Genomic DNA, 27,977 nt, shown 5'->3' on the forward strand with positions numbered 1-27,977 from the left:
AGAATCAGTGTTCTCACCAGGGCAGCCGCAGCATCCTGTGACAGGAGATGTCTGATCTGTCCAATGTTACGGAGATGGAAGTAACATTTTCTGCACAGATCCAGAATCTGTTTCTTCATGGAGAGGTCAGGTTGGAGTAGGACGCCAAGATTTCTGACATGTAGAGAAGGCTGAATGACCATGTTTCCAACTTTCAACTCAACATGTTGTGATTTTACTAACATGTTTCTTGTGCCAACAATCATACCCTTTGTCTTGTGTTCATTTAATTTTAGTTTGCTATTGAACATCCACGAACCAATATGGTCAATGGCATCTTCAATTCTGGTCAAGTCAGAACTGTTGTCATAGCCCATGGTAATACCATCAAACAACTGAGTATCGTCAGCATAAAGATGATGATTAGTAGCTTTCTCACTAAGCAGATCACCAAGTTCTTTGGTATACATAGAGAACAATACAGGACCGAGAACCGATCCCTGTGGTACACCACAAAGAATAATAGCTTCCGCCGACTGAGCATTACGAACAGCAACAGATTGAGTCCTGTTTGATAAGTAGGACCTAAACCACAGAAGAGCCATATCATTTAATCCATACTGGAACTGAAGTCTTGATAGAAGTATCTGGTGATCCACCGTATCAAACGCGGCCGATAAATCCAAGAGAACACGAACGGCTGAGTTCCCCCTGTCAACGCTCCACTGCAAATCATTAACAACACGGAGCAGGGCTGTTTCCGTGCTGTGGAATGACCTATAGGCGGACTGGAATTTGTGATAGAGGTCATGTTTACTCAAGTGCTGACTAACTTGCATCTTCACAGCTCTTTCAAGTACCTTGGAGAGGAATGGAAGATTAGACACTGGCCTATAGTTGCTGAAACAGGTGGAGTCTAAACCAGGTTTTTTCAGCAAAGGTTTCACAATTGCCTGCTTGAAGCAACCTGGAACAGTGCCACATTTCAAGCTTAAGTTGACAATCTGAGTGAACAAAGGAAGTAACATGTCAAAATATTCCAAGACAAATTTAGTAGGGGCTGGATCAAGTGTACACGTTGTGCCCTTTGATTGTTTGATGATGCAGATAATCTGTTCCTCTGTGAGCGGGTCGAAGGAATCCAAACCCTCACCTTGAAAGCGTGCACCAGTTACAGCAATTGACTCAGGAGAAAATTCTTGCCTAATCTTCTCAATCTTAGAAGAAAAAAACTTGCCAAAGTCGTTTGCAAGAGTCAAATCATCATCCACATTAGGTAGAGTAGTGTTTGACGTCTTTCCAAGTAAGGAAAACAGATGAGTAAAAGTGCTTTGATTCTGGGATTATACATTATCATTGTAATATCTTGACTTTGTCTCACGAATCAGCTGGCTTAATTCATTACGGGCCATGTTATACATCTGCCGATGAATTTCAAGCCTGGTTTTCCTCCGCTTACGCTCCGCCTTGCGCCTGTGGGTTTTTGCGAGAAGTATCTGATCATTGTACCACTGTGGTTCCTGCCTGAGTCGCCTGTATCTAGTGACACAAGGGACATGAGAATCCAAGAGTTGAATCAGTGTTGTGTTATAGAGATCAGCAAGTTCATTCACATCCTCTGAAGGTTCTGTGAGTAGCTTGAAGACTGAAGATCCCTAGCAAAGTCTTCACGGGAAACAAGCTTAAGGTTTCTATATATATATTGTACAGAAATACATGTACTTAAATCAGCAAGGCGTTCGATTCGGTTTGTAGAGATATATTGTGGAATATTTTACTTAGACATGGTGTTAGTTGTAAAATGAATAAACTATTGCATAGTATACATGAATATGTGTAAGAAATAATAATGATTTGTCAGACACTATTACCGGTCAACTTGGAGTCAGATAAGGCTGTATCATAAGCCCTTTTTTATTTTCCTTTTTCATTAATGAATTGGCGATCTAAATCCTAGGGAACTGTACAAATGGAATTCAGTTACATCCAGATATAATTCAGATCTTTTTATTATCATCTGCTGACGATATCATACTCTCCTCTAGTACAATAAGTGGTTTACAAAAATTGATAACTGAATTAGAAACTTATTGTAATGATTATAAATTGACTGTTAATAAAACTAAAACATACTTCTCATAAAAAAATGCTGGAAAATTGGCAAAACGTGAAAAATGGTATTATGAAGGCAATGTTGTTGAAACAAGTAATTCATATAATTATTTAGGTGTTAATTTTACAAATCATCTTTTATGGTTCATACATACAACTCAAGCCTCATTGCAAGGTAAAATGATTTGAAATAGGCATTATGAAATATATAAAAACTATTTGGTGACTTATCACACCTCTTTTTCAAGATTTTGTATGCTAACATATGCACTAAGATCTGGGGAATCAAAGCTTTTGATGCCATGATAAAACATTCATGTATATGCTTGTAAGAAGGATCTTGGGGTAAAACTTAATACATGATATTCAGCAGTATATGGCGAATGAGGTAGATTCCCTTATATACTGAAGCTAATATGAAAGTTGTTTAGTATTGGTTAACATTATTAAATATGGCTCCAAGCAGATTTCCGAAAAAAATGTAATGATGATTTTTTATGATAGAAATGGGGAAAGGAATAGTGTCACAAAGGCAATAGAATGATTAAACAATCTATGGACAGTATCTGTCTGTATTAAATGTAACAAAATTCAGAATATGCCTTGCGCAATACCGCTGTTCATCTCATGATTTGCTAATAGCACCTGGTAAGTATTTATAGTGTAATTGAGGATGAGTACCATTTTTTGTGTATGTCCAGCAGATGATATGTTGAGAAATAAGCATATTAAGAGCTACTACTTTGTACATCCTGACATCTATACATTCATATCCCTTTTAACCAGTTTTATACATGTGTAGTAAAGTACATTACGAAATACTCTCCATGTATATCTATTACGCTACCACATACAGAAAAATCGCATTCTAACTGATCAATTATTATTCACTGTATTTGCACTAAAGGCCTGAGGTCTCCTGAGTACGGAAATAAATATTGCATTGTAATCCACTGTATCAGATCAATGCTATACATGAAGCACATGGTAGACACACATTGAAAGTGCCTCGCATTTGCCCCCCACTTTGATCCGGAATACCCCAGAAGAATATGCCATGGAGTTAATCGAACCTCGTTTGAAGGAGTTGTCTGGAGCTGTCTTTTTCCATTCAAAGATATGCGTAGGCCTGATCTTCCACAACATTTTCAACGTCCAAATACATGATGTAAACAATGAGTTCTATGGATATACAACTTCTTTCTTATTAATATGAGCAACATTTTGGTGTAGCTACTAACACCATTATCAAGCAAATGATGTGCAATACTGCAGTGAAGGCATTTCCCAGTTTTAGTCACTGTCCGTAGCTGTCTGTAGAGATGCAATGGGTGAAGCAGGACGAGGACGCTACGACCTAAAGACGTCTGATGGAGTTAAATAGCGAATGAGATATCTGTCATCAAACAGTACTTTTACCGTCTGAAGGTCTTGTTATTACAACCACCACACCGGCATTACATGTATTTCCTTTCACTTTTGGATATAGCTCAATAGTTTGTGCCAGCAGCAAAATGAAAGGCTAGCTGAACTCACTCAGAATTATCATATTGTCGAAGATAATGTGAATACAATATATATTGTCATAAACATGCATCTTGTGATATTCAATTTGATTATGAACACTTTATGGTCCACATCATATCGTATTCTGTTCACAAAAAATGGCTCATTGTTGTTAGTACAACGTTGCCACAATCGATTTCCATTTGCGTTAAATTAAACAATGGCAAGGCCCATGGGGAAGAAATCAGGCATTGCGATTAAGCATAGTTAACATTAGCGTTGTTATTTAGAGCAATTAATTTCTTTTGCTATATATTCTAAAATATGCAACGGACAAATATACACAGCTGGAGTCTTATGTGAGACAGATAATGGGAGTGGTGAGTTCATTATGCAAAATCAATAGGGTTTGCTTCATGATTGTGTGTGATTATAAACTTTAACTCACTCACTCATGACTGAGCGAACGCTTGTCGTTAATATTCCTCTCCCTACATACTATCTCTGGCAGCAGTGGAGTACTGTTACTGACGTTGCAGAATGGCAGATCTTATCGTAGAATCCGCTTTATAGAATGTTTTTAACGAAAATCATTTCAACACCCGCAGGAGAAAGCATTGACCATGAGCGGGATCATTTCACTCAAGTATTGTTTGCAGAAGTCCATCGACCTTAGGGAGGATAATGCCGAAAAATTATACATTTCTAAACACATCATACTAATATTTGTATTGCGCCAATATCCAGCTACAGGTGCTCAAAGGCGCTTTCTTTTTCCTCGATCACTGGATGTCGATCTCAACGGCACAACGTATTTTCAATCTCAACTCCCTGGGGATTATACAACTCGTGCAGCCACCAGGCGCACTAAGTTAGTGTTGCTTTCCAATACTTACGAGGTACCCATTCACAGCTGGGTGGATTAAGACACATAATCAAAGTGCTTTGTCCAAGTTTACTGCACGTTGCTGTACCCGTAAATGGATGTTTGCACGCATTCATGTGGCCACCATCTGGTCATTTACCAACGGATTTCGTGGGTTCGTTTAAGGGCACAGGGATGTGTACTGTACACTAGGGGTTGTAACAACACTGCTCACAAAATCGACTGCAGGGTTTTTACACCCAGTCACAGGTGGGCTCGATCCCGACACCTCAACCTAGCTGAATCACTAGACTGGCGCCTTTAGATTTAAGTCTAAAAATATAACGAAAACATTTTCTACTTTTTGTGCTACAGAGCACCAACCCATATCCCATCTTATTGCATTTACTGGAGCACTCTTACCAGTGCCAAGAAACATTCCACATGCCTTATGTTGAACTACTTGTACTTACTTATACCTATTTATACACCAAAATACTCGCATCATAAAACAATACAGGTTCAACAAGTGAATTATACAACTTTGTAAAAACATGATAAGACATACCCCCAGCGTAAATAAACTAGTGTATAATGCAGATAAAGCTCTACTGGCAGATTAACAGTTTTACAGTAAGATGCATATCCATGTGCAATTTCAAACGGAAACCCCCCACACCGTAAAATGTATCAGAAACAAAACATGATTTATCAACGGAGTTTTTTATTATTTCTTCTAAAGTAATGATTTTAGTTTTATTAAGTTTAACAGAGAGACGCCATTTTATACACCAAATATTTAAAACATGGAGCACCCTTTCTCACACCCTGTGATACCGGGAAATAGTCCGAGATGTGGTCATTTTACATAACAGCACAGTTCACATCGTCATATAAGTTCTGCACTGCTTTCAGTACCATATTACGATCAACAGTGTCAAGAACCTTTCTTATGTCCACAAAACATACAAAGGTAGATAGTCTAGCTGATTTCCTGTTATTTATCACATTGCACAGTGAATACAGGTGATCAATACAGTTTCTAACCGCCCGGAAGCCGTTCTGCTCCTCTGCATTAAAGTCATTTTTTTTCTAACCAAATTCTAAGTCTTATATTTAAAAGACAAGCATATATTTACATGGTACTGATATAAGAGTGATGCCTATGTACGGTAATGGGTTAGAGGCGTTACTTTTATCCTTTGGAATTGGTTTGATGAGTTCCTTGCCTCACTGAATTGTTGACACAGAGTTCTCGAAACAATAGCTTATAATACGATGTAACAGCTTTATACAGTGAGTGTTCTGTAAAACTTCTGCCGGAATACCATCCTCCCCGGTAGCCTTGTCCTTCTTGGTCCTCTACCTCACGTAACGTTAATTAGCACGTACGTTTACGCATGTTCTCGCACACATTGTCATAGTGCTGCATGATGTACCCATCACTCGCAGTACTGTTAAGAAGCGTGCTGTACGATTTCCGCCAGTGGTTTAACACCTTGTCAGTATCATTTGACACTGATTCGTCATCCTGTAGCACCTCGATTCCCCACATTGGTACAATGTGTGAAGCCACTTTTCTGGTGTCCTCCGCCGTGATAGTGCTGGAATATTGCTGAAAGCGGTGTAAAACTAAAGTCATTCACTCACTCACTCTTTGCCGTTCCGGTTTTTTTTAGATTTTAAAAGACTTAAAAGTTTTGTTTTTCAAGTTGATACGATGTTTTAGCTTTTCTAAGCTGTTTGGCAAAGAGTTTTCGTTCTTTCGTGTCTATTGCTTTGGCAGTTCGTTTGTGGTTTTTATTTCCTTCAACTGCAACCCATGCCTCCCCTTTTTACACACACACTATTCCACAAGGATTGGAGATTATCTGTGAAAGATGGTTTGTGGCTCTTAGAGTGTTTATTTTTGCTAGTTGATTTTGTGCTCATTTTGTATCCATTTCTTTATGTATGAATTCATAAAACAAGAGCATTCGTTGCGAGTTTTTTTTTTGAAAGTTCGACTTCAATCCGATCTACAACATCCTTCAGCATGTTAAGACTATCACCACACAAGAAGTTCTCAGGTAGTCTGGACACATATAGTCTGGACACATTATATTTCGGACGGTGCACTGACGTTGCCTCGCACTAGTCTGGACTCCCCTTCACCCATACCCGACATTGTGAGGGTCAGATCTAACAGAGAGTGGTCAGGTATACTGCTTCATCCAAGCTCACTCGACTGATTGATGACATCAGACATCAGGTTCACATTGAAGTAATGAACACAGTCCAACTGTTCTTTTGGCACAATGAAGTAATCAATGACAGATCTGCCTCTATGTAACTCTGACGTATAGTTATTGCAGCTAACTGTACCATTTACCACACACATGTTGCAGTCATGAAGGTGAGGTGAGGTGAAATGGGGTTTAAAGTCGTGCTTGAGAATATTTCGCTCGTATGACGACGTGCATGCGTGTGTATGCGTGGCTGCTTGTACAAGCCCAGACTTAAGCTGGTTTTATAGTCCTAGCTCACCGAGATACCATGCCGCAGTTAAGCATGAATACCCCACTCAGACACATTATACTGACGCTGAGCTGACCAGTCCTTGTTGTACCCATTAATGCCGAGCGCCAGGCAGGAACCAACAAGTACCATATTTTAACGTCTTTTGGTATGACGCGGCCGGGGATCGAACCCGCGACCTTCCGCTGTCCGGGTGGACGCTCTAACCACTACACCACGGAGGTGGTCCAGTCATTAAGAAAGTTTAACAGTAATTGTGCACGTATTTCCTTACATTCCCATTTGGATGTGATAGTGTGTGCCAGCAGCACAATAGAAGACGAGCTGAACTGAAACCGAATTATCGTATTGTTATATATAATCCTAGATAATCTTTATTTTACTCCATAAAATTAAGATTACATTTGAGCAAACAACGTAATAGGAAAGGTTGTAACTAGATATTTGAGAACAATGCCGGAGTATGCCTTCCCAACTTCGGATGAAGGAGCTGATGATTATCACCAGATGTTATGATCTAATACATCATTACAGTGGTCAGGTATGCTTCCAAGCAGGAATGACAAGAATACATCATCGTCTTCATCCACATTTTAAGAAAGAATCTTTTAGTCGAGGATGTCACAGTTTCTTTCAAATAGGGAAATCCGTTCTGTTGGATTACATTGGCATGACATAGAAACATGTTTCATATAGTGTCGCGAGCAACTGTTCCGCATAAACATTCCTTTGATTCTATTGGCGGTCCACATAGGCTTATAATTCTTTCAATATCAGTGAAATTATATAGTCTATGTTCTTGTCCTGGTCTTATTGTTAGATATCAGGACAGAGGTAACCTTGTCTGTCCCACATTTACCAACTGAATTTGTTCATATTTAGTTAGCTTACATTTGACTAGTTTCGACCAAGCATTTTCGTCATAAACATATACATAGAATCCCATATTTAGGTACAGATTGCACTAAGCAAGTTGTATTTTTAAACAAGCTGTAACCTGTTGAAAACAGAAGATTTCATACCTGACTTGTTCTTATATATGAATGATTCTTTTCAGCGGTATTGACCAAAGCTGGCTAAAACATTAATTGTATAAAACTTCTGTTAGCACTACATAGTTTACCAAGGAGTAAGAGGTTTTGTTGATCTATTTATTCTTGTAAGGATGTTATGCCGAATATATCTCTCACAATTTCATTTGGCATATACTTATTAAAGCCAAGGACTTTCTTACGGAAGTATTGCTTGGCAATTTCTGACATTTCATATTTTACGGGAGAATTTACCCCAAACGTTACATCCATACAGACCACATGGCAGTATCACGTACAGCCACTAGAGGAAGCAAACCGCCAAAGTAGAGACCAGAAGGTAGTTCATCTTTATCAATGCTTGTAGATTTACACAGACATTATTGGTTATCTCTGTAGAATACTTAGTAGTGCTGAAATGGGCACCAGCATAAACCACAGAACATTTGACAGGAAGATTATTTTCTCCAAGAAACAGGTAACCAGATAGGGATGCAACATCAAAAATTACAGCAGCGGTTTTTTCAAACATTGTATTTATCTGCCACCTATTTTCATATAGTCCAGTAGTCTTTGGAGATCTGTTGAATTACTGGTGAACAATGTTGTGCTTTGAGCTAGTAGCATTCCTGGACATTTTCCCCATAGGGGCACACATACACACATAGCAGGCAGAAGCATTACGTGCAGACAATAGATGATGTATATACAAAGAAAAATAGCCAAGCAGATGAAACACAACCTTGATCCACGCCATGTCTAATGTGACAAGCATCTCAGACTCAAAACCAGCAATCCTTACGTATGAGTACATTGAACTATAGGATAAGCTTAATAGCCTCCAGTGCTTTCCAGTAATTCCAAGATTGCAACGTCAATCCAAACACAGCCAAATGCAATCTCGTTATTGAGGAAGGTACAGTAGACTAGTGAATCGTTTTTGTTATAATATGCAATACTTTCTACAAGTGTGAGAGCTACTGTTTCAGCGCTTAAGTCTTTACTAAAGCCAAATTGGTAGGGGAACTCAGACCTTTTCACAGAAATTGGCTCATTGTTGGTAGAAGGTTTTCAGAATCAATTTCCATTTGCGTTAAATTCAACAATGATAAGACCAATAATGGAGACATCAGGCATTACGATCAACTATAATAAACAATAAAGTGATTATTTAAAGCAACTAATGTATTTTGATATTTGCTCTATTATATGCAAAGGTGAAATGAGTGAAAAAACAAAAACGATAACGTTATCATTTAGAGCAAATAACTTCTTTTGATATATGTAAAGGACAAATGTACACAACTGGAACCTTGTGTCAGCTGTGGATCAAACAGACAATGTGAGTTGTAAGTTCATTGTTAAAAGAAACAGAGGCATAACAGTCGAACACAATAGAGTTTGTTTTATGACTGAGTGGTCACTCGACTTTTGTATTCCTCTATCTACACACTATCTTCTCTGGCAGCAGTGAAGTAGTAACACCAGCATTGCAGGAATTCACCGTCAAGCCAGATCTCACCTACAATTCGTGACGATTTTGCACTTAACGGAAATTACATGTACTTTTAACTTCAACACGATTGAAACAAATTTGGATCAGACACAATACTTTCAAGACGGTGCGTTATGTCACGCGATACTGCACAGAATCTAGTTCCAATATCGGGCCACTATCACAAGTATATAGAATGTTGTTTGTTTAAGGACGACGAACTGTTAACATTAAAGCCGTATGTCTTCGACCTGCAAATAACCAAGACTGGTCCACACAAACTAAAATTTAATGTTCATTGGGATACGATGACATAGCTCTCTGACTTGTTTGACACATGTCATTGTATCCTAATTGCGTAAATCGATGCTTATGCTGTTGATCATTGGATTGTCTGGTCAAGACTCGACTATTTACATCCACCATATAGCTAGAATATTGCTGAGTGCGGCGTAAAACTCTTGTTAACCCCTAACAAGGCGCTTCCTTGGTTAACCCCTAACAGATGTATGTAAATCTGTTCTGTGCCCTTGTTCTTCAATCTTGCTTCACAACTGTATAAGAATACATACAGAAACGTTGCATTAACATGAAATATAAACTTCTCTTCAAAAGTTTAAACTCAGTGTGTTATAAATGGTGTTAGAGAATATATGTCTCCAGTATGCCCATTTCATCAATATACATACAAATAGTGAGTTCACATGTTGGCAATATGTAATGAATCTTTCCCGAAAACTATCGCTACAACGCACCACCAGGGATACTTGTTTTCCTGAAAAATGTTTGTCAGTGGCAACATGTCATGCACCTGCAAGGCATCCCAGTAGAACTGTACAGAAATCGCGATCGGTAACCACAAAACAGTCTGACCAATAACACCATGGGTCGTGGAAGACGTTTAAGCCAAGACCAACGTCACCAAGGAATTGCTTTACTTCAGAACGGCAGATCACAGCGATACGTGGCCAGCCGACTTGGGGTTTCACAGAAAGCCATTTCAAACCTGTGGATCCGTTATCAACAAACGAACTCCGTGACGGATAGGCCCCGATCCGGTCGCCAAAAAGTTACAAGACGACGATCGATACATCCTTTAACAGCTCTCCGGGTAAGGCACACGACAGCTAGAGTCCTCAGAGACAGACTACACAGTGTAATAGGGACCCGTGTTACAGTGACCACTGTACGACGTCGCCTGCTGTCACACGGCATCAGAGGACGACGTCCTGCCGTCAGACCTCCTCTCAAGCCTCATCACAGACAGACCATTTGGCTTTTGCAAATGAACACATCGGCTGGGGTAATCGCAGATGGTCTCAAATTCTCTTCAGCGATTCAACTTGCATGTTAATGATGGCCGTAATCCTGTGTACCGACGTCAGGGTGAAAGGTTTAATGACGTTGCCGTTGTGGAGCATGACCGATTCGGAGGATTCCGTAATGGTCTGGGGTGGGATCTCCATGCGTTCCAAAACCGATCTCGTCATTGTGCAGGACAGTTTAACTGGTCAGAAATACAGAGACAACATCATTATTCCAGTTGTCGTTCCGTTCATGAGGGCCATGGGAGGGCGTCCTGAGTTTCAAAATGATAACGCACGTCCACATCGAGCCAGAATTGTGAATGAATGCTTCCAACGTCATCGATATAATATGGTATGGCCAGCACTGTCCCCAGACCTGAATCCGATTGAGCATGTTTGGGACATGTTGGGACGTCGATTGTACGGACGTGTGCCGCAGCCAATAGTTAGGCTACTGCAATCACGATATCAACAGACAAATAACCCTGTTATCAGTCGTCGTTCTGGCCGACCTAGGCGCTCAAGACCGTGCATCAGCACGGCTGTGTTACAAAACGGTGTCAAAATGGCAGAAAGTCAGAATAGAATAGAAGATCCAAGTATACACCGGTTGGTTGATTAGGAGTATGCCTTGGGGAATCCGAGCTTTACACATTGTACTCATACGGAGAATCGAACCCAAGCCTTCCGTGTGTCGAACGAATGCTTTAACCACAAGCACATTAGCCTAGCTTCTATTGAAGCAGTCCCCGTATCATTTTACGACTCGAACGAAAATATCAGCACTGCCATATAATATTTCATATATTTTTCAGGAACACATTGGCTGTGGGAGGTGATAAGCATGATAGTAAATGAAGATCTCGAATACAGAGAGAAAGTGCGTGGTATGGACATGCTGGACTTCTCACCAATGAGTCTTCTGGACTCCATCAAATCTCCCAGGGTGCTTGCCAGTCATTTCTGTTTCCAGTTTCTCCCCAAAGAGGTTCTAACAAAGAAGCCCAAGGTTGTATATTTAATGCGTGATCCAAAAGCGGTGGCTGTTTCCCTGTACAACATGGAATTTGGTATGAAAACAGAAATGATTTATAATGTACCTGTTCCTGTCAAAGAGTATAATGGCAAGTGGGAGGACTTTCTGGAATTGTTCCTCATTGGTGAAGGTAATTTCCAAACCAACAGTGGGCGATTGACAACCTGTGATAAGAACACCTTGATGGTGTAATAGATAGAACGTCTTTTCAGGAGACCAAACGTTTGCGGTTCGATTCACGACAACGACATACCAAAACACATTGTAAACTATGGTACTTGTTACCCCCTGGCGCTCCGCACGTATTCGATAAAACAAGCTAAGGACTGACTGACATGGAGATTACAGTTCATCGGTCCGATTTTGAGCCAAACGGAGTATAACACAAACTGCGTAATTATAGCTCAGTGGGCTATACACTGTGATATTAATACAAACTAGCATAAGCAGATATTCTCACGCACACGCATGTACATAAACACACACGCACATGTCGCTATAAAGATGCAATGATCTTAACAGCGACATTAAAGCCTATATCAGTTTCAGTGTGACAGTTTTGCACTGTTCTGTCTTCAGACTTGTATGACCACATGCTCCCTTTGACCAAGCTACCTCCATCATTTTACATCGGAATATATTTGTTGAGCACAATTTGCAATGATATAACTGAAATATTTTCAAACCCAACTCACTCACTCACCCAGACATATTCCAATATTTCCCTGTTACAGTGGAGATCGGATCTTGGTTCGACCACACTCTTGGGTGGAAACAAGCAATAGAAGATAATCCCGATCTGGAAATATTCCTGTTGAAATATGAAGACATGAAACATGTGAGTTGCCCAAAGTCAAATGTTATATGTGTCATATTTGGGCTTACACTTCTCATGAGAAGCCTTTGTTTGTTCATTGTTCCAAACTTAACACCAGATAAGTAACAAAATCAATATTCTCTGTAGTTATTTGAAACACTTAACATCTGAATTAAATATTCAACATTGGTTCCCCGATGTCGTTAAAGTGTTTGATCGGCATTCTTGAAGGTCTTCCACTTGAGTATCTTAGTGGGATACTCATTGCGGTTGACAAAGTTTACAAAGCTGAAATCCTATCCACCAAAGGTACGACATACCATCGGCCTGAGAAAACTTAATCAAGCTATAGACTCTATTAAATAGAGCCCAATCATCTTCTTTATTCTATTTAATCCCTCCTGTATATTGGCTTCATGGCCCGTGTTATTTGGTCTTCTTACTCCCCACCTGGGCTCGTCCAATTGTGTGCCACTTAGTGTTGTTAATGTTAATCTGCTGTTTGTCATAATATACTATGTATATATACTTCTCATCACTTGGCTGGAGTCCCCATTAGCTTGGTAACGAATCTACACCGAAACGTCGTTCCATGCACTAAACAAGCTGTATGCTTCATTATTGATGTAAATGCCAACTAAAGTGTTACGGGCTTTTATGAATAAGAATACAATTTCACTCACATACCTCATTATTCAACATTCATTAAACTGTTTGATTGGCATCAGAGAAATTGGTAAGGAAAAACTTACCATTTATTGCACTCATCAACACCCTCGATTATCCAAAATCATATTTTATACCAATAGTCAACACAGAAGAAATTTTCACGTAATCTCTTTTTACTCATTGTTGTTTTTCCAATTGGTTTTCCAGGACCCTGTTTCGTGGATACAAAAACTAAGTACATTTTTAGATAAACCAAGTAATGTGGAGAGAGCACAGGCGGTGGAGGACGCCTGCAGCTTTCCCAACTTTAAGAAAGTCAACTCAGGGACCAAGGCTGATGGCATTGGTTGGAAGGAAGGGGAAATATGTTCAGGAAAGGTGAGTGAGTGATGTGGTTTGACACGTCCAAAACGATGCTGCTCCTTCACGAGGACCGCTTTCTGGAAGCCCATGAAAATGAGTTTTACAGCAGTGATTCATAAGGAGGGTGAATATTTCATTTGAACCCTCGATTAAGGAAATTTGTACGACCTCAGGGGTTAATTTCTAGTCCGTTCTAGTCTTTACTATATCACGTTTACAGACGTCAACGTTGCTGTGCAGGGTGAGGGAAGTGAAGAGGTATTATCTATGTTGTGCTATATATTTTCAAAGTATATTTTCATAAATTGAACAAACAAACAAACAAACAAAAAGCCAGGAACTTATTTGATTATATGCTTTTGTTTAAAAACGTCAAGTATTAATGCTCTATCAGTGTTTTAGCTACACCAAAACGTCGCTCATATCAATATTAAGAAGTTGTATATCCATAGACTTCTCCTCGTTGTTTCATCACACCAACTTCTAAATGCCACTCAAAGAAGTTGCATATTTCAAACTAAGACATTCGTCGGTTTTACAGGTCAAACCAATAACTGGAAGGAGTGGTTCACGGTGGATCAGAAAGAAAGGTTTGAAGACGTCCTGAGGGCTAAAATAAACAAAAGCGACGTTTTTACTTAAGTAAAAGATACTGCACACACACACACACACACGCGCGCGCGCGCGCACGCACGCACGCACGCACGCACGCACACACACGCACGCACGCACACACACACGCATGCACGCACGCACACACGCGCGCACACACACACACGCACGCACACACACACATCAGTGTATTTATTGTTGTCATCAAGGAAGAGGCACTATCGTGGAGGTGTTTACAATGTAACATTATGTCTATGTGTATATGTGTAATCAGATTTAGAACAGTGATTGTAAACAGAATGGAATTATGGATATTGTGTCTGGCGTCTTTTCTAGTGGTTCGTGTCAATTCCCAACTTCTCACGTACCGTTAATCAGACATCTGTGCATAAAAGTACTTCTCTGTGAAACAGCAAAGACTTGTGATATACTTTACAACTGTTCATAAATGGCAATAAAACATAAAGGCAGTCATTATAGCAATATAGATATAATTGATGATTGTGTTCATCTATCTGTGGTCAAGCTTCCAAAATAGGCCGTGTCTGGGAATCCAGGTTCAGATATCACACAACTGTTGATATTCTAATAACGTGAGATATAGTGATGGATGACTGACGAAAGAGTGCGCTCCTTTTACGTATGTAAAGTTTCCAGGACGCCCTCTAACTCCCTGGGTCACACTACTCTGGACAATATTCAGATCCCCTTGAAATGTCCAGATCAGATTTGCTTCCACAGTAATCAAGACACCATTGCAATCTACAGAAACGACACGACATTGTCCCCCATTGTCTACAAACATGCACAACACTATTTGATAATTATTCAACTATACACGTGGAACTTAATCAACCACCAAATCATCTATTTCATCACAGTGGTGTAGTGAATGAGTGAGTGAGTGAGTTTAGGTTTACGCCGCTTTTAACTGACTGACTTGTTGCATAATGATTACTCCCTAGGAGTCTGTACACAATGACTGGTCCATGGGCAATGTGCGTCTGTGTAGGCCAAAACCAACATGGAGTAAAGTGATCGTCTCCCACCACAGTTTTATGTTATCGAGTCTTCCTAGGACATCACCAGACATGACATATAACTTAACATGACTGACTGACTGAGTTTGGTTGTACGCCGCTTTTAACAATATTCCAGCAATATCACGACGTGGGACATCAGAAATACGCTTCATACACTGTACACATGTTGGGAATCGTACCCATGTGAAAAATCAGATTGATTATGCGTGCACTCCACAATGAAAAAGACATTTGCCCATCCATGGCTCCTTTAATAAAAAATTCATGAATACATTGAATTGTACAAAAAGTAATATAAACACACCGTATCTACAAAAAATATATAAACTACATTGTTTGATGAAAAATAACCCCACTCGACGTTGATGCTGTTTGACGACAGACGCGTTGTCACAAATGACAACCATTTGCAAAATCTACTATTAAATCGTAAGTGAATCCCACATCTCATCATGGCATCACGACTTTCCTAATGCATCACGATTGTATACCACATTTCAAATCAGTGGATGATCATATTAGAAGGGTCGGTGTCCTTTGTTGTTTGACAAAATATAAATCTACTATTGAAATGTGATATTCAAATGTAATCATGCTATCCAAATCAAAGAACTTCCTACCTTGAGAGTCCATGAATATGAAAACATTATAATAATAATAATAATAAGTGTTCTTGTATAGCGCACAAATCAAACTGCAAGGCAATTTCTCTAGGCGCTAAAAGATAGAGTGATCTGAAGAAAGGATTAAAGTTCATAAGCTTGTTTAAAAAGGAAAGTTTTCAGTTGGGACTGGAAAGATTCCACGGACGCGGCTTGTCGGATGTGTGAAGAGGCAGTGAGTTCCAGAAAAGGGGAGCTGTGTAAGAGAACTGTCTATGTCCATATGACTTTAATCTGACCTTGGGGACATTCAACTGACAATTAGAACTTGATCTTAAAAGCCGTGGTGGGACATATTCACTGAGGAGATCTTTCAGATAGATTGGAGCTTTGTCATGGAGGCACTTGAAAGCGAGAGTGAGGATTTTATATTCTATTCTCTGTTTCGTGGGCAGCCAATGTAAGCGTATCAGCAATGGTGTAATGTGACTGCGCTTGTTGACTCGGCAAATCAATCGCGCCGCAGAGTTCTGAATCCTCTGGAGCTTGGACAATAGATCTTGGCGGATATTTACAAGAAGACTGCAGCAAAAATCCAAACGTGAGAGAACAAGTGAACGAACTAGGTGGTGAGCTGCATCAAATGTCAGAATATCACGAATGGGAGCAATATTTCTGAGATGAAAATAGCATGACTTACAAACAGAGTTTACGTGTGTTTCCATGGATAAATTTGAGTCTAGAAAAACACCAAGGTCTTTCGCGGAATCACTGAAAGGAACTTTCTCATTACCCACTACCAACGAAGACACATCCACCTTAGCAGCAAAACCTCGGTCTTACTATCATTTAATCTCAGCTTCCTTTGTATCATCCATGCTTTGGAGTCAAGGATACAGTCTTCGATTATAGACATATCGGCTGGAAGTGAGTCCGGTTTAGTGGAACGCAACAGCTGGGTGTCATCAGCATATGACTCGTACATCACAACATGATGCCGAATGATATTGCCGAGATTCTTCATATAGATTGACCCCGCCGTGATATTGCTATAGAGTGAAAAGAGAATGGGCCCAAGAACGGAACCTTGTGGCACTCCGTATGTAAGCTGATGCGTACACGATTTCACGTCTTGAATGACCACAGATTGTGTCCTATTATTGAGGTATGAGACAAACCATCCAAGAGCTGTGCCATGAATACCAAATTCTGTTTTCAGACACTCAGTTAGTTGAACATGGTCAATGGTATCAAAAGCCGCTGATAAATCAAGCAGCGTTAGAACTGTAACATAGCCCGCATCAGCTGCAGCAAGAAGTCTCTCCATCACATGCAGAAGTACGGTCTCTGTGGAATGATCGGAGCGATATGCAGACTGATGCACGTCATAGAGATCATTCAAGGTCAAGTGATCAACAAGGCGTACCTTGATTGCCTTCTCAAGCAATTTTGATATGAAGGATAAATTAGAGACAGGCCTATAGTTCGATAGTGTGTCAGCGTCTAAGCCAGGCTTTTCAGGAGTGGCTTAACAACAGCGACCTTCAGACACTTGGGGACACATCCGGAAGATAAACTGCTGTTTATTATCCGTGTGATCACTGGAAGCAAAACATCAATGAACTCAAGAACAAATCGTGTTGGTGCTGGATCCAACATACAAAATGTTGGTCTTGCTGATGTTAAAAGCTTTAGGACCTCTGCTTCTGAAAATGGTGCAAAAGCACTGATGAAGTGTACTTGACCCAATGGCGTTGGTTCATGATGCGTTACAGGTATATCCAATGAATCAAGTTCATTTCGAATCTTGCAGATTTTGTCAACAAAAAAAGCTATTGAAGTTATCCACAAGTTCCCCCAGATCAGACGTCTGTGGGAGAGCAGAATCCTTAGCCTTGCCAACTAAGCGGTTTAGGAGCTGATACATCTCTCTGCTGGATCTTACTGACTGTAGAGCTGATAGAGTGTATGCAGACTTTGCCCTCCGTACTGCCCTAGTTACACAGTTTCTAGCGGCAGTGAACATTTGACGATACACTTCTAAACCCGACTGTCTCCATCTCCGTTCTATGACACGACGCTCTCTTTTTTAAAGAAGCGATCTCTTCATTAAACCATGGTAACGACGAACGGTCGGGAATATTCTTCTCTTTAAAGGGTGCATGCCTATCAAGGAGATGGGATAGGGTGTCATTATACAATTCACATAAAGTTTCCGGATCATCAGTTTGGCTCGTGAAAAGTAGTGAGTTTAGTAAATCTGATCTAAAGTCCTCCCTATCAATTTTCTTAATATTGCGAGATTTGACAGTTTTAACAGACTTTGGCGGTTTCACTAAAGATAGGATACAGGTGATAACGTGGTGATCAGACATCTGGGAGTCCAACACAGATACATCATCCAAGATATCCCGGTCCTGTCGAGTAACAACCCAGTCAAGGGTATGTCCTGATCTATGGGTAGAAGAAGCCACATTCTGCACAAGCTCAAGCTCATTATATATTGATCATATAATCCTACGTACTTTAAGCTTATATCATAACCTCATGTTTTTGTGATTAAATCAATTGATTAACAAACAATTAAGCATAAGATTAAATATAAGTGTTTATCAAAGAGAGCTGCAAAACATAATGTCCAGCCTGCATGCCAATGCTTGCACAGCGCCGGTTTCATAATTGATAATGCGGTAGCCACGCTCAAACTCAAACAAAGCCCATTTTTTGCGCCAAAAATAGGGTCCCTGTATTTTTAACCAAGGGGTGTAAGTTTCTGTTTTGAATTCGTAAAGTGAGCTTTATAACCACTAGTCCATTTCTACTAACACATACGTAACGTGAGTAACGTACAGTATAACTATATTCTTTGGGAACGAGAAGGATGTTTTGACTTTGCCTAACCTAATAGACTCACGCTGAGTTACCTTTGTATGATTTCTAAAGCCTTGTTTACATGCACCTCTTTGCCCCCGGGGGTAAAATACCCCTGAGGGACAAATTTTGTCGTATAAACGGGTTTAACAGGAAGGTAAATGATACCCCACGGGGGTATTCTGCCCCTGGTCAAGAGGTGGAGCAAATTCAGTTACCCCCGGGGGTATTCTACCCCCTTGGGGTAAAAGTGTCATGTAAACGGTCTATCAAGCTTAATCCAACCAGGGGTACATTTGTAGACCCTTCCACCCCTGCTTTTAATGGAATGGTTTTCCAGGAAATCTAGACATGCATTTAGCTGGTATGCACTATCCACCCTGTCATTAATCTGTAGCTCTGCACTGGAAACAACATGCCTCCGAAAAACAAGCGTTTACGAGGTGGTAAAGCCTGGACAGATGATGAGACAAAGGGTCTGCTTAGTATCTGCGGATACATGTCCATCCAATCCCTTCTGGACAGCCCCTCAACAGCTGATACAGCTGTTTATTCATAGGTGAACAACGTAATGCATGAACTGGGGTTTGAGAAAAAGGCCGTGCAATGCACAGAACGAATGAAAACACTTAAAAATCCTATAGACAGTGAAGGGATTCACGTAAGAGAAGTGGACAGCCCCGAAAACCCTGCACATTTTATGAACAGCTAAATGAAATTTTGGATACAAGACCTGCGACATCACCTGGTAAGGTCATTCAAAGTCTCCATCAGTCAGTTGCATCAAATACAGACATATCTCATCTTGAAGTAGCTGATGACCATGTTACCGACAACAGTGCTGATGATGTCGAGCTTGCTGATCCAGGAGATTATGAATATGTTAAAAATGGCCCACAAAATGATCATATGAAAACAGATGGAAAAAAGATGAAACTCAGAAGAAACAAAAAGGAAAACAAGGAAAACACAAACTGCAAACAACTTTGAAAACTGTCATGGACTAGTTTGCTAAACCTAATGAACATATTGAAGCAAAGTTGAGCTGAAGAAGAAACAAATTGAGCTGGAAATGAGACAAATGACGAGAGAAAGAAAAAAAAAGAGTTTGATCTTAGGAAACTGGATAAAGGAGAAAGACAGAAAGCTCCTGACAGAGAACACCAATTGCGTATGCTACAGTAAATCGTGAACACTTGTCAACCATATGCAAATCCATCATTCATCACCCATCACATGTCCAGTATTTTTGTCAAGTGGTATCAACTTGACCAGCCAGTCAGAGTTGAACATGTGGTCTGATTCATACATGTTGTGCAGACCGACAGCGGCTGCAACCAAAGTTGGTACAAAGTCAACATCTAGGTCGATACGCTTCATGAAGCGCCTACATCTTCCTTTGAAGCGTCCCAATGTATTTTCAATGACCATCCGGGCACTGCTGAAGCGGAAGTTGAAGTATGACTTCTTCTGATTAGGTTCCTCTGTTGCCGTAACGTTTTAAAAGCCAGTGAGGCATAGGATAGGTCGGATCTGCAATGATGACGACAGGCATGTCAACTTTTATTGTGAGCAGTACCCAATCCTTTCTTCCACTCTGGGGACTGTGGTGTGATAGGACTCTGAGATCCACTCTGCTGAAGCTTTGAATGCTGAATTAGAGAATACCCTGAAAATATAAACTCGACCTGCTACCCGATGCACACATCCGTAAACTTGTACTTGTCATCACATATGGCCTGCCGGATTACTAAGTACCATCCTTTTCTGTTGACGTAGTGTGGGGTAATGCTCGGGCTATGTGTTACATCTATAGCGCCAGCACAGTTAGGAAATTTCCATTTGTCCTGAAACCTTGATACCAATTTCCTTAGCTCCTTGCCTATAGGAAACTTCATAACATCTGAAAACATGTGTGTACAAGTGGCATAACGCACTTAATGTTCTACACAACAAACTGTTGACCTGTGAATCCCAAAGGGATTACCAACAGTGCGATATTCAACTGTTGCTGACAAGTAGTATATTGCCACTGCTACTCTGTGTTCGATTGTCAGAGCACCACGAATCTTTTTTGAATGTGAAGATGGAACGTTTCATAGAGGCGTTGGAACATGTCTCTAGACATTCTGAAGTTTTCCTTACTCTGAGCTTCATCAAAACGTGGTATAGTTACTTCCCACCAATATCTACTCCTTTCCTTTCCCCACCAAAAGTTGTTCTCTAGTGATAAACCCACACACAAAATCAAAGTTTGGACGAATCTCTTCCGTTTTCTAGCTTTGGACAAACGCCTATGTTCATCCATGGTTAGAGAGAAGTGACAAGAAATATCAATACCCCCTATCCCATACGTGTAATGTAAACGCAGACACAATTTTGCCCTTTGCCCCTGTGGGTAGATTTACCCCATGGGGCATAAATGGGGTAAAAGGTGCATGTAAACAAGGCTTAAGATTTATAGAAATTTATGAATAGGAGCCTTAAGCTGCGTTTACATGACACCTATTTGCCCCCAGAGGCAAAGGGTGAAAAGAATTTGCGTTTACATGGGTTTTAAGACAGGGGTGGGTATTCATCATTCTCCATTTCAGTCTGACCATGGACAGAGATGAAACAGATTTTTGCAAGTCATGGTTTTATGTGTGACATTCACATTACACAGAGAGCGAAGTGTGTGGGAAGGTCCTGTGCGTGGAGTTCAGGTCATGAATCAGTTGAAGTTAGCAACATCGAGCTCGGACAGTGCTTGTAGGGGTGACCGTGTTTGGCTACTTGACTCCTGAGAGTTTCTAGGACTTCAGTCCTGCCCCACAACGAAGCACATGTGATATATGTGGTCTCACCTTAGGCAAGTGGGTTTGTTCAAATTTGCCTCTGTTCACCCAGCAGAAAATGAGTACCCGGTTGGATAAAGTCGTGTGACTATAACCTTCTAGCGCCTAACAGGCAGCTTGGGTTATCCGGGGTAATAATGATCAGATTCTGATAACAGCGTCCAGTGAGCAACTAGTCAGATGGATACTAGGCGCTATATATCTGAGAATGAGCACGAGTTGTTCGACCCCGACTGGCTGCAGGACGTAGATGTTGGAGCAGGAGAGAGTGGACAACAAGTTCATCCAGATCCAGTCACTGGAGCAGCTCTTCAAGGAGCACTGACTGCACAGTTTGCCAGTGAAAGACAGTAAAACTTTTCTGATGAACATTTGAGACAGTGATTACTCTAATTAAATAATTTGTCATCAAAACATTACTTTATTTGAAGCTTTTAAGTGAACAATACATGACTTAAGACTTTGACTTTGTGAACCTGTCCAATACACTCTATAAAGACTTTTTCTTTGTTTTCCCTTCTGTTTTGTTGTTTAAGTTCCAATTATTGCCTCTTCTTTTGTTTATGGTTAAGCATATGATTTATCATCCTTGTTTTCGGTTCCTGAGACATCCTCACCCTCAAGCAGAAGTATGACATCCTCCATCTCCTCAGAAGCAGGATCACCACCACCATCAGCACCAGCATGAGCGTTTTCTGCAACTGATACTGGTGCCTCCTTCTCAAGACTCTAGATCACCTTTCCAGGGAAGGTGGCTGGCCTTATATCCAGTATTTCATTCATTTCCTTCTAGAATTTACACGTTCTGTGTGATTGTCCACTTTTCTTCAGTGCATTCGACATTGTCTGTACGATGAGATCTGGTTCTCCCATAACCCATGTCATGTAAAGCATTGCTGATTTTTATGTATACAGCATTGTCTGTTTTCGAGACACTATCCAGTTGGAATTGTGTTTTCAAGTCACCCCAAATACTGAGAAGGCACTTTGTGCTACCATCGCACCATGAATTACCCCACGAGCACTTCTTCTTTGGTGGCATTTTCACTTCCTCAAAATAGACAAGAGTATTGGTAATGATGCAACCTATTACATAAGTGCTACAAATCGATTTCCAAGAAAAAAAGAGTCCATTTGCTGTACCGGGGTGTTAGATCTTCGTCATTTGCCCCCCGTGAAAATTTATAAAAAGCGTTTACATGACACGTTTGCCTCCGAGGGTAAATATACCCCTGGGGGTAAACAGATTTGCCCTACCTCTTGACCTGGGGCAAATTTTGCCTCAATACCCCCAAGGGGGTAAATATTTACCCACTGTATGTACCGTTTACATGACGAAATTTGCCCCATGGAAGTTTGCCCCTTGGAGGCAAATTTGCCCCTGGTGGTATTTTACCACCAGGGGCAAGGGGCCACCAGGGGCCACGCCGAAGATCCGGGTTCGAATACCCACATGGGTACAATGTGTGAAGCCCATTTCTGGTGTCCCCCGCCGTGATGTTGCTGGAATATTGCTAAAAGCAGCGTAAAACCAAACTCAGTCAGTCACAAATCAGTCTTCACCTCCGTTAAATATCGTATCTTGCGACGCAGTCCCCCGCTCTGTTCCGACTTACATGGGTCAAGTCAGAAAAAACGATCTCTTCCACCACAAAACCTACTTCCCCAGTCAGTCAATCTACGTATACGTCAGGATCTCAGGCTGAAAGTCAGCCTAAGACATCACAAACTTTTGCTTCACAAACAACTACTTCCCAACCAGCAACTGATCAATCCAACCTACTGTCCCTTCACCTCCGGAGGTTCCTCTCCTAAATTTCATTTGGACCTCTAGATATGGGGGCACTCTGTCCTCACAGGACAGGCAGAGGATTGAAGAATAACTTCAATTAGATACACTTATTGATACAGGACTTTAAACCATCAGTATTATGTCTTCCAGAGACATATTTGAAAAATACAGATAACTTTAATCTAAGACGGTACAGTGATTATCACTCTTTTTCTCTTCCAGGAGGTAAAGCAGAAGGAGCTGCTTCCATTTTTGTACGACAAGGTGTATTACATAGCCCTGTCTCTATTAATATCAATCTTGAAACCGTAGCTGTTTGTCTGACCCTGCACATTGCGGTGACACTTTGACATTACGTTGACACTATATATCCCTTCCTCTTCCGATATCCGACCGTCAGTTCTTCAAAAACTTCCAAAACCATGTATCATCATAGGCCACCTCATCAGACACAACCCGCTTTGGGGAAGTGCCCACACTAATAATAAAGGTAAAATCCTTGAGGAATTCATTTCTGATAATACTTTATCAATTTTCAATGATGATTCACCCACTTATTTACATCCAGCTACGGGACCATATTCTTTCCTGGGTCTGTCACTAGCCGACTCCATAATGCATTATGAATTTTAATGCATGATTGGTCATTATATGAGACTCTATGTGTTGAACACTTGAAGCATGACCTGTTCAGGAACAGTGAAGATCCTATACAGTCTTTTTCGGATGTATTAACGACATTGCTGACAAAACAATTCCACAGTCCTCTGCAACGCATACGATACTACATGGAAACACGGCATTTTGCAGGATTTACATGATTTCCCTTTGAGGGGTCGTTTACCGCTTTGTATGTCACAGTTTTTAGCAGACAGGTGTGTCCCATGAAGCAGTATTTTGTCTGTCACACTATGTAGTATGAAGATAAACACTCTTTCAAAGGTTTTAACTGATTCAGTTGATGGATCCCTTTTTGTGGATGATTTTAATGTTTCTTGTCGTGGTAAAATATGCATACAATAGAGAGGCTTTTACAACTATGTCTCATTCAAATTCATAAATGATCAGTTGAAAACGGTTTTGTGTTTTCTAAATCCAAAACTAAGACCCAGAACTATTTTAACATGGCACTCCCATTTCAGTTGTAAAGGAGGCCAAGTTCCTGAGTCTGATCTTTGACTCTCATGTAACTTTTTTTTACCAATATTAAATACTTCAAAAATACATGCCTGAAGGCACGTGACTTGTTGAAAGCCGTTTCTATTTCAAAGTTGGGAGGGGACCAAACCACTCTCCTACACTTATACAGATCACCCATCCGTTCGAAACTAGGTTTCGGCTCAATCGCATATTGTGGAGCCTGCAAAAGCAACCTAAACCTATGAGCTTTGTCCAAGACCAAGGTCTGAGACTTTGTCTGGGGTCTTTTAGAACTTCTCCTGTTGATAGTCTCTATGTCGAGGCTGATTAGCCATCCCTTCACCAACATTTCCTTCCTGCTGCTGGCATTGAGCGGGATAATATATCTCCTTCCAACATGATTTCTTCTTCTCCACCTTGGCAATTATTGAGGCCAGATTGACCTTTCACTAACAACATTTTAAAAGTCAGAAATTAATGAATTACAATATAAACAAGAATTTAATCAATTAAAAAGTAAATATAATACATACAAATCCTTTTTACAGATGGATCAAAGGATGGTGGTACAGTGGCGTGTGCCACTGTCACTGGATCCAGAACAATATCGTCTTGATTACCAGATGACAGCTCAATATTCACAGCTGAAGCAAACCCCATATTAGCCATATTGGCAGCCTTAAAATATATTAACAAACACCCCCAAATATAAACAATATATATAATCTTGTCAGACTCTCATTCGTGCCTGCAGGCTATTAGAAACGTATCTGTTAAACATCCACTTTTAGTTGAAATAATCGAGTTATATAATGATCTTGCTACTGGCCAATTCGACATCGTCTTACGTTGGTGACCCGATATTTCACAGTGTCATCTTTAAAGGATCTTTTACATTTAAGTTCTCGTTTAATTCTTGGTTTTAAAGGAAATTGATTTGATTCATAAAGTTTGATCATGTACTGTAATTAATAAGTTCTTTTAAATTTGGTCAAATGAATACGTAACTTAGATTGTTCGTGACTGTACACTCGGAGGGGGATGAAGTAGCTTACAATGGTTGTCCTCCGACGAGGATACTTAAGACCACATCTTTCAATACATGTATATGTTGATCATTGCCAGAGTTTTAATTAAAGAATGATTGTAGGTTTAATTTATGGCTAAATTGCTCAAACTTCGCCAACAGCTGAAGAGATGATGTAAATCCAGCTAGAGCCCATGCAGGTAGCAAAAAAAATGTAAGTACCCATGGTCCCTAGCATGGTGGTCTACCTTCAGTTGCTGGCGATCTATAGCCCGATTCTATATTGTGTTGTTTTGAAATGATTAAGCATTTTACACTGATCTCACACTAGTTGCTATACTGTTCTTCGCTGACAGGTTTTTTTTAAATTATAAATATATTTATTCTCAGTATATGGCTTTTTACATATTGATATACATAGAACGAAGACAAATTATTGTTATAAACATGATATTCAATAGCATTATGACGCCGATGTGACGTTAAATAATAACTCACTCACTCACAATGGCATTATGAACTATTTATGGTCGACATCATATCGTATTCTTTTCACATCTTTTCACAGAAATGGGTTCAGCGTTGGAACAAAGTGGTCAGAATCGATCTCCAGTTGTGCTGAATTCCACAATGGCAAAGCCCATGATGAAGAAATAAAGCACAACGTTAGAGCAAAAAACATTCCTTTGATATATGTTAAGGACAAATGTACGCATCTGGAACTTTGTGTCAGCTGTGGATCAAACAAACAATGGGCGCTGTGAGTTCATTGTTAAAAGAAACAGAGGCATAACAGTCGAACACAATAGAGTTTGCTTTATGACTGAGTGGTCGCTCGGGTTTTATATTCATCTATCTACATATTATCTTCTCTGGCAGCAGTGGAGTAGTAACACCAACACTGCAGGAATTCACTGGCCAGACCTCACCCCGGCCGTTTTATAGAATGTGTGACGATTTTGCACGGAAATTACATGTAGCTTTAACTTTAACACAAAGTTACCGTATTGTCTCTATTGTATGTTGGTGTTTAAGGACCGTTCATAATTGATGGCTGTGGTGTGTGTGTGTGTGTGTGTGTGTGTGTTGATGGTGATTTTAAGGGGGGTCACCCATTTTGTTCCGGGGAGCTAGGGGGTCAGCAATTTTATACAGAAATATATTTTAAAATTATGCATAGAATTTATGGGAAGGGGAAGGGGTGGTCATTGATTTGTACATGACATGCAGGGGGATCACTCATTTTGTACATAAATAAATTATGAACGGTCCCGTAGCTTCTAGTCTGTCTCACAGTCCCTGAACCGCATTATTTTCCGTACTGTCTAGTCCTCCCTGCAGTTCTAACGCCCTAAATGAGTGAGTGAGTTTAGTTTTACGCCGCTTTTAGCAATATTCCAGCAATATCACGGCGGGGGACACCAGAATGGGCTTCACACATTGTACCTATGTGAGGACTAGGCTACCCCACCGCCCCAAAGCCCTAAATGAAGCAAGTCTAGATTTCCTCAGGTTCAGGAATCTCTGGTCTCCTTTTCAATTCAAATGGGTTTGTTTGTTACTATCAAAATTATATATATTCAGAAACTAAGCGTTAGTCTATTTAGCTTCGTATGTATCGGAATTGCAGGCTGCTATTGCGTACCGTCTTTACTGAAACAAAACTATATTTTTGTAACGCATCTTTTATTTCTTTGAAATTCAGTGAACAAAACTTTCTTTAACACAGAACGATGCAGGAATGTTCCAGGAAGAGCTAGGAACACAGAACGATGCAGGAATGTTCCAGGAAGAGCTAGGAACACAGAACGATGCAGGAATGTTCCAGGAAGAACTAGGAACACAGAATGATGCAGGAATGTTCCAGGAAGAGCTAGGAACACAGAACGATGCAGGAATGTTCCAGGAAGAGCTAGGAACACAGAACGATGCAGGAATGTTCCAGGAAGAGCTAGGAACACAGAACGATGCAGGAATGTTCCAGGAAGAGCTAGGAACACAGAACGATGCAGGAATGTTCCAGGAAGAGCTAGGAAACACAGAACGATGCAGGAATGTTCCAGGAAGAGCTAGGTAATGAAATGGTTGTTAAACGACCACATAAATTACAATGATTAGTATACTATCTCCAAAAAGAAACGCATAGGCGATCAGTATTTTTAAAAATCTATTCATTACCTATTGTGTTCAAACAATCGTCATAATATGTAACGAAAGAGTTGATAACATGATTTTGCACAATTGCACAAGTGAAAAATCGATTTTACCTGAAAATGTTGATTTTGATGAGATGTCTTACAAGGATTAAAAAGGCGTCGCCACAACGCATCAGAAATAACCTTAGAGTTGAAATTGT

At 40.3% G+C, this 27,977-nt stretch overlaps 1 long non-coding RNA gene across 1 annotated transcript; it reads left to right on the forward strand.

The window, feature by feature from the left end:
* On the forward strand, positions 1–27,977 carry LOC124290357. Its single transcript, XR_006901904.1, has 4 exons — positions 1–341; positions 6,532–6,549; positions 20,111–20,121; positions 27,966–27,977. It is a non-coding gene; the product is annotated as an uncharacterized LOC124290357 (long non-coding RNA).

The sequence above is a fragment of the Haliotis rubra genome, unplaced genomic scaffold (genome assembly GCF_003918875.1).
Source record: "Haliotis rubra isolate DU_JTF1 unplaced genomic scaffold, ASM391887v1 Scf462, whole genome shotgun sequence".
Lineage (NCBI taxonomy): Eukaryota > Metazoa > Mollusca > Gastropoda > Lepetellida > Haliotidae > Haliotis > Haliotis rubra.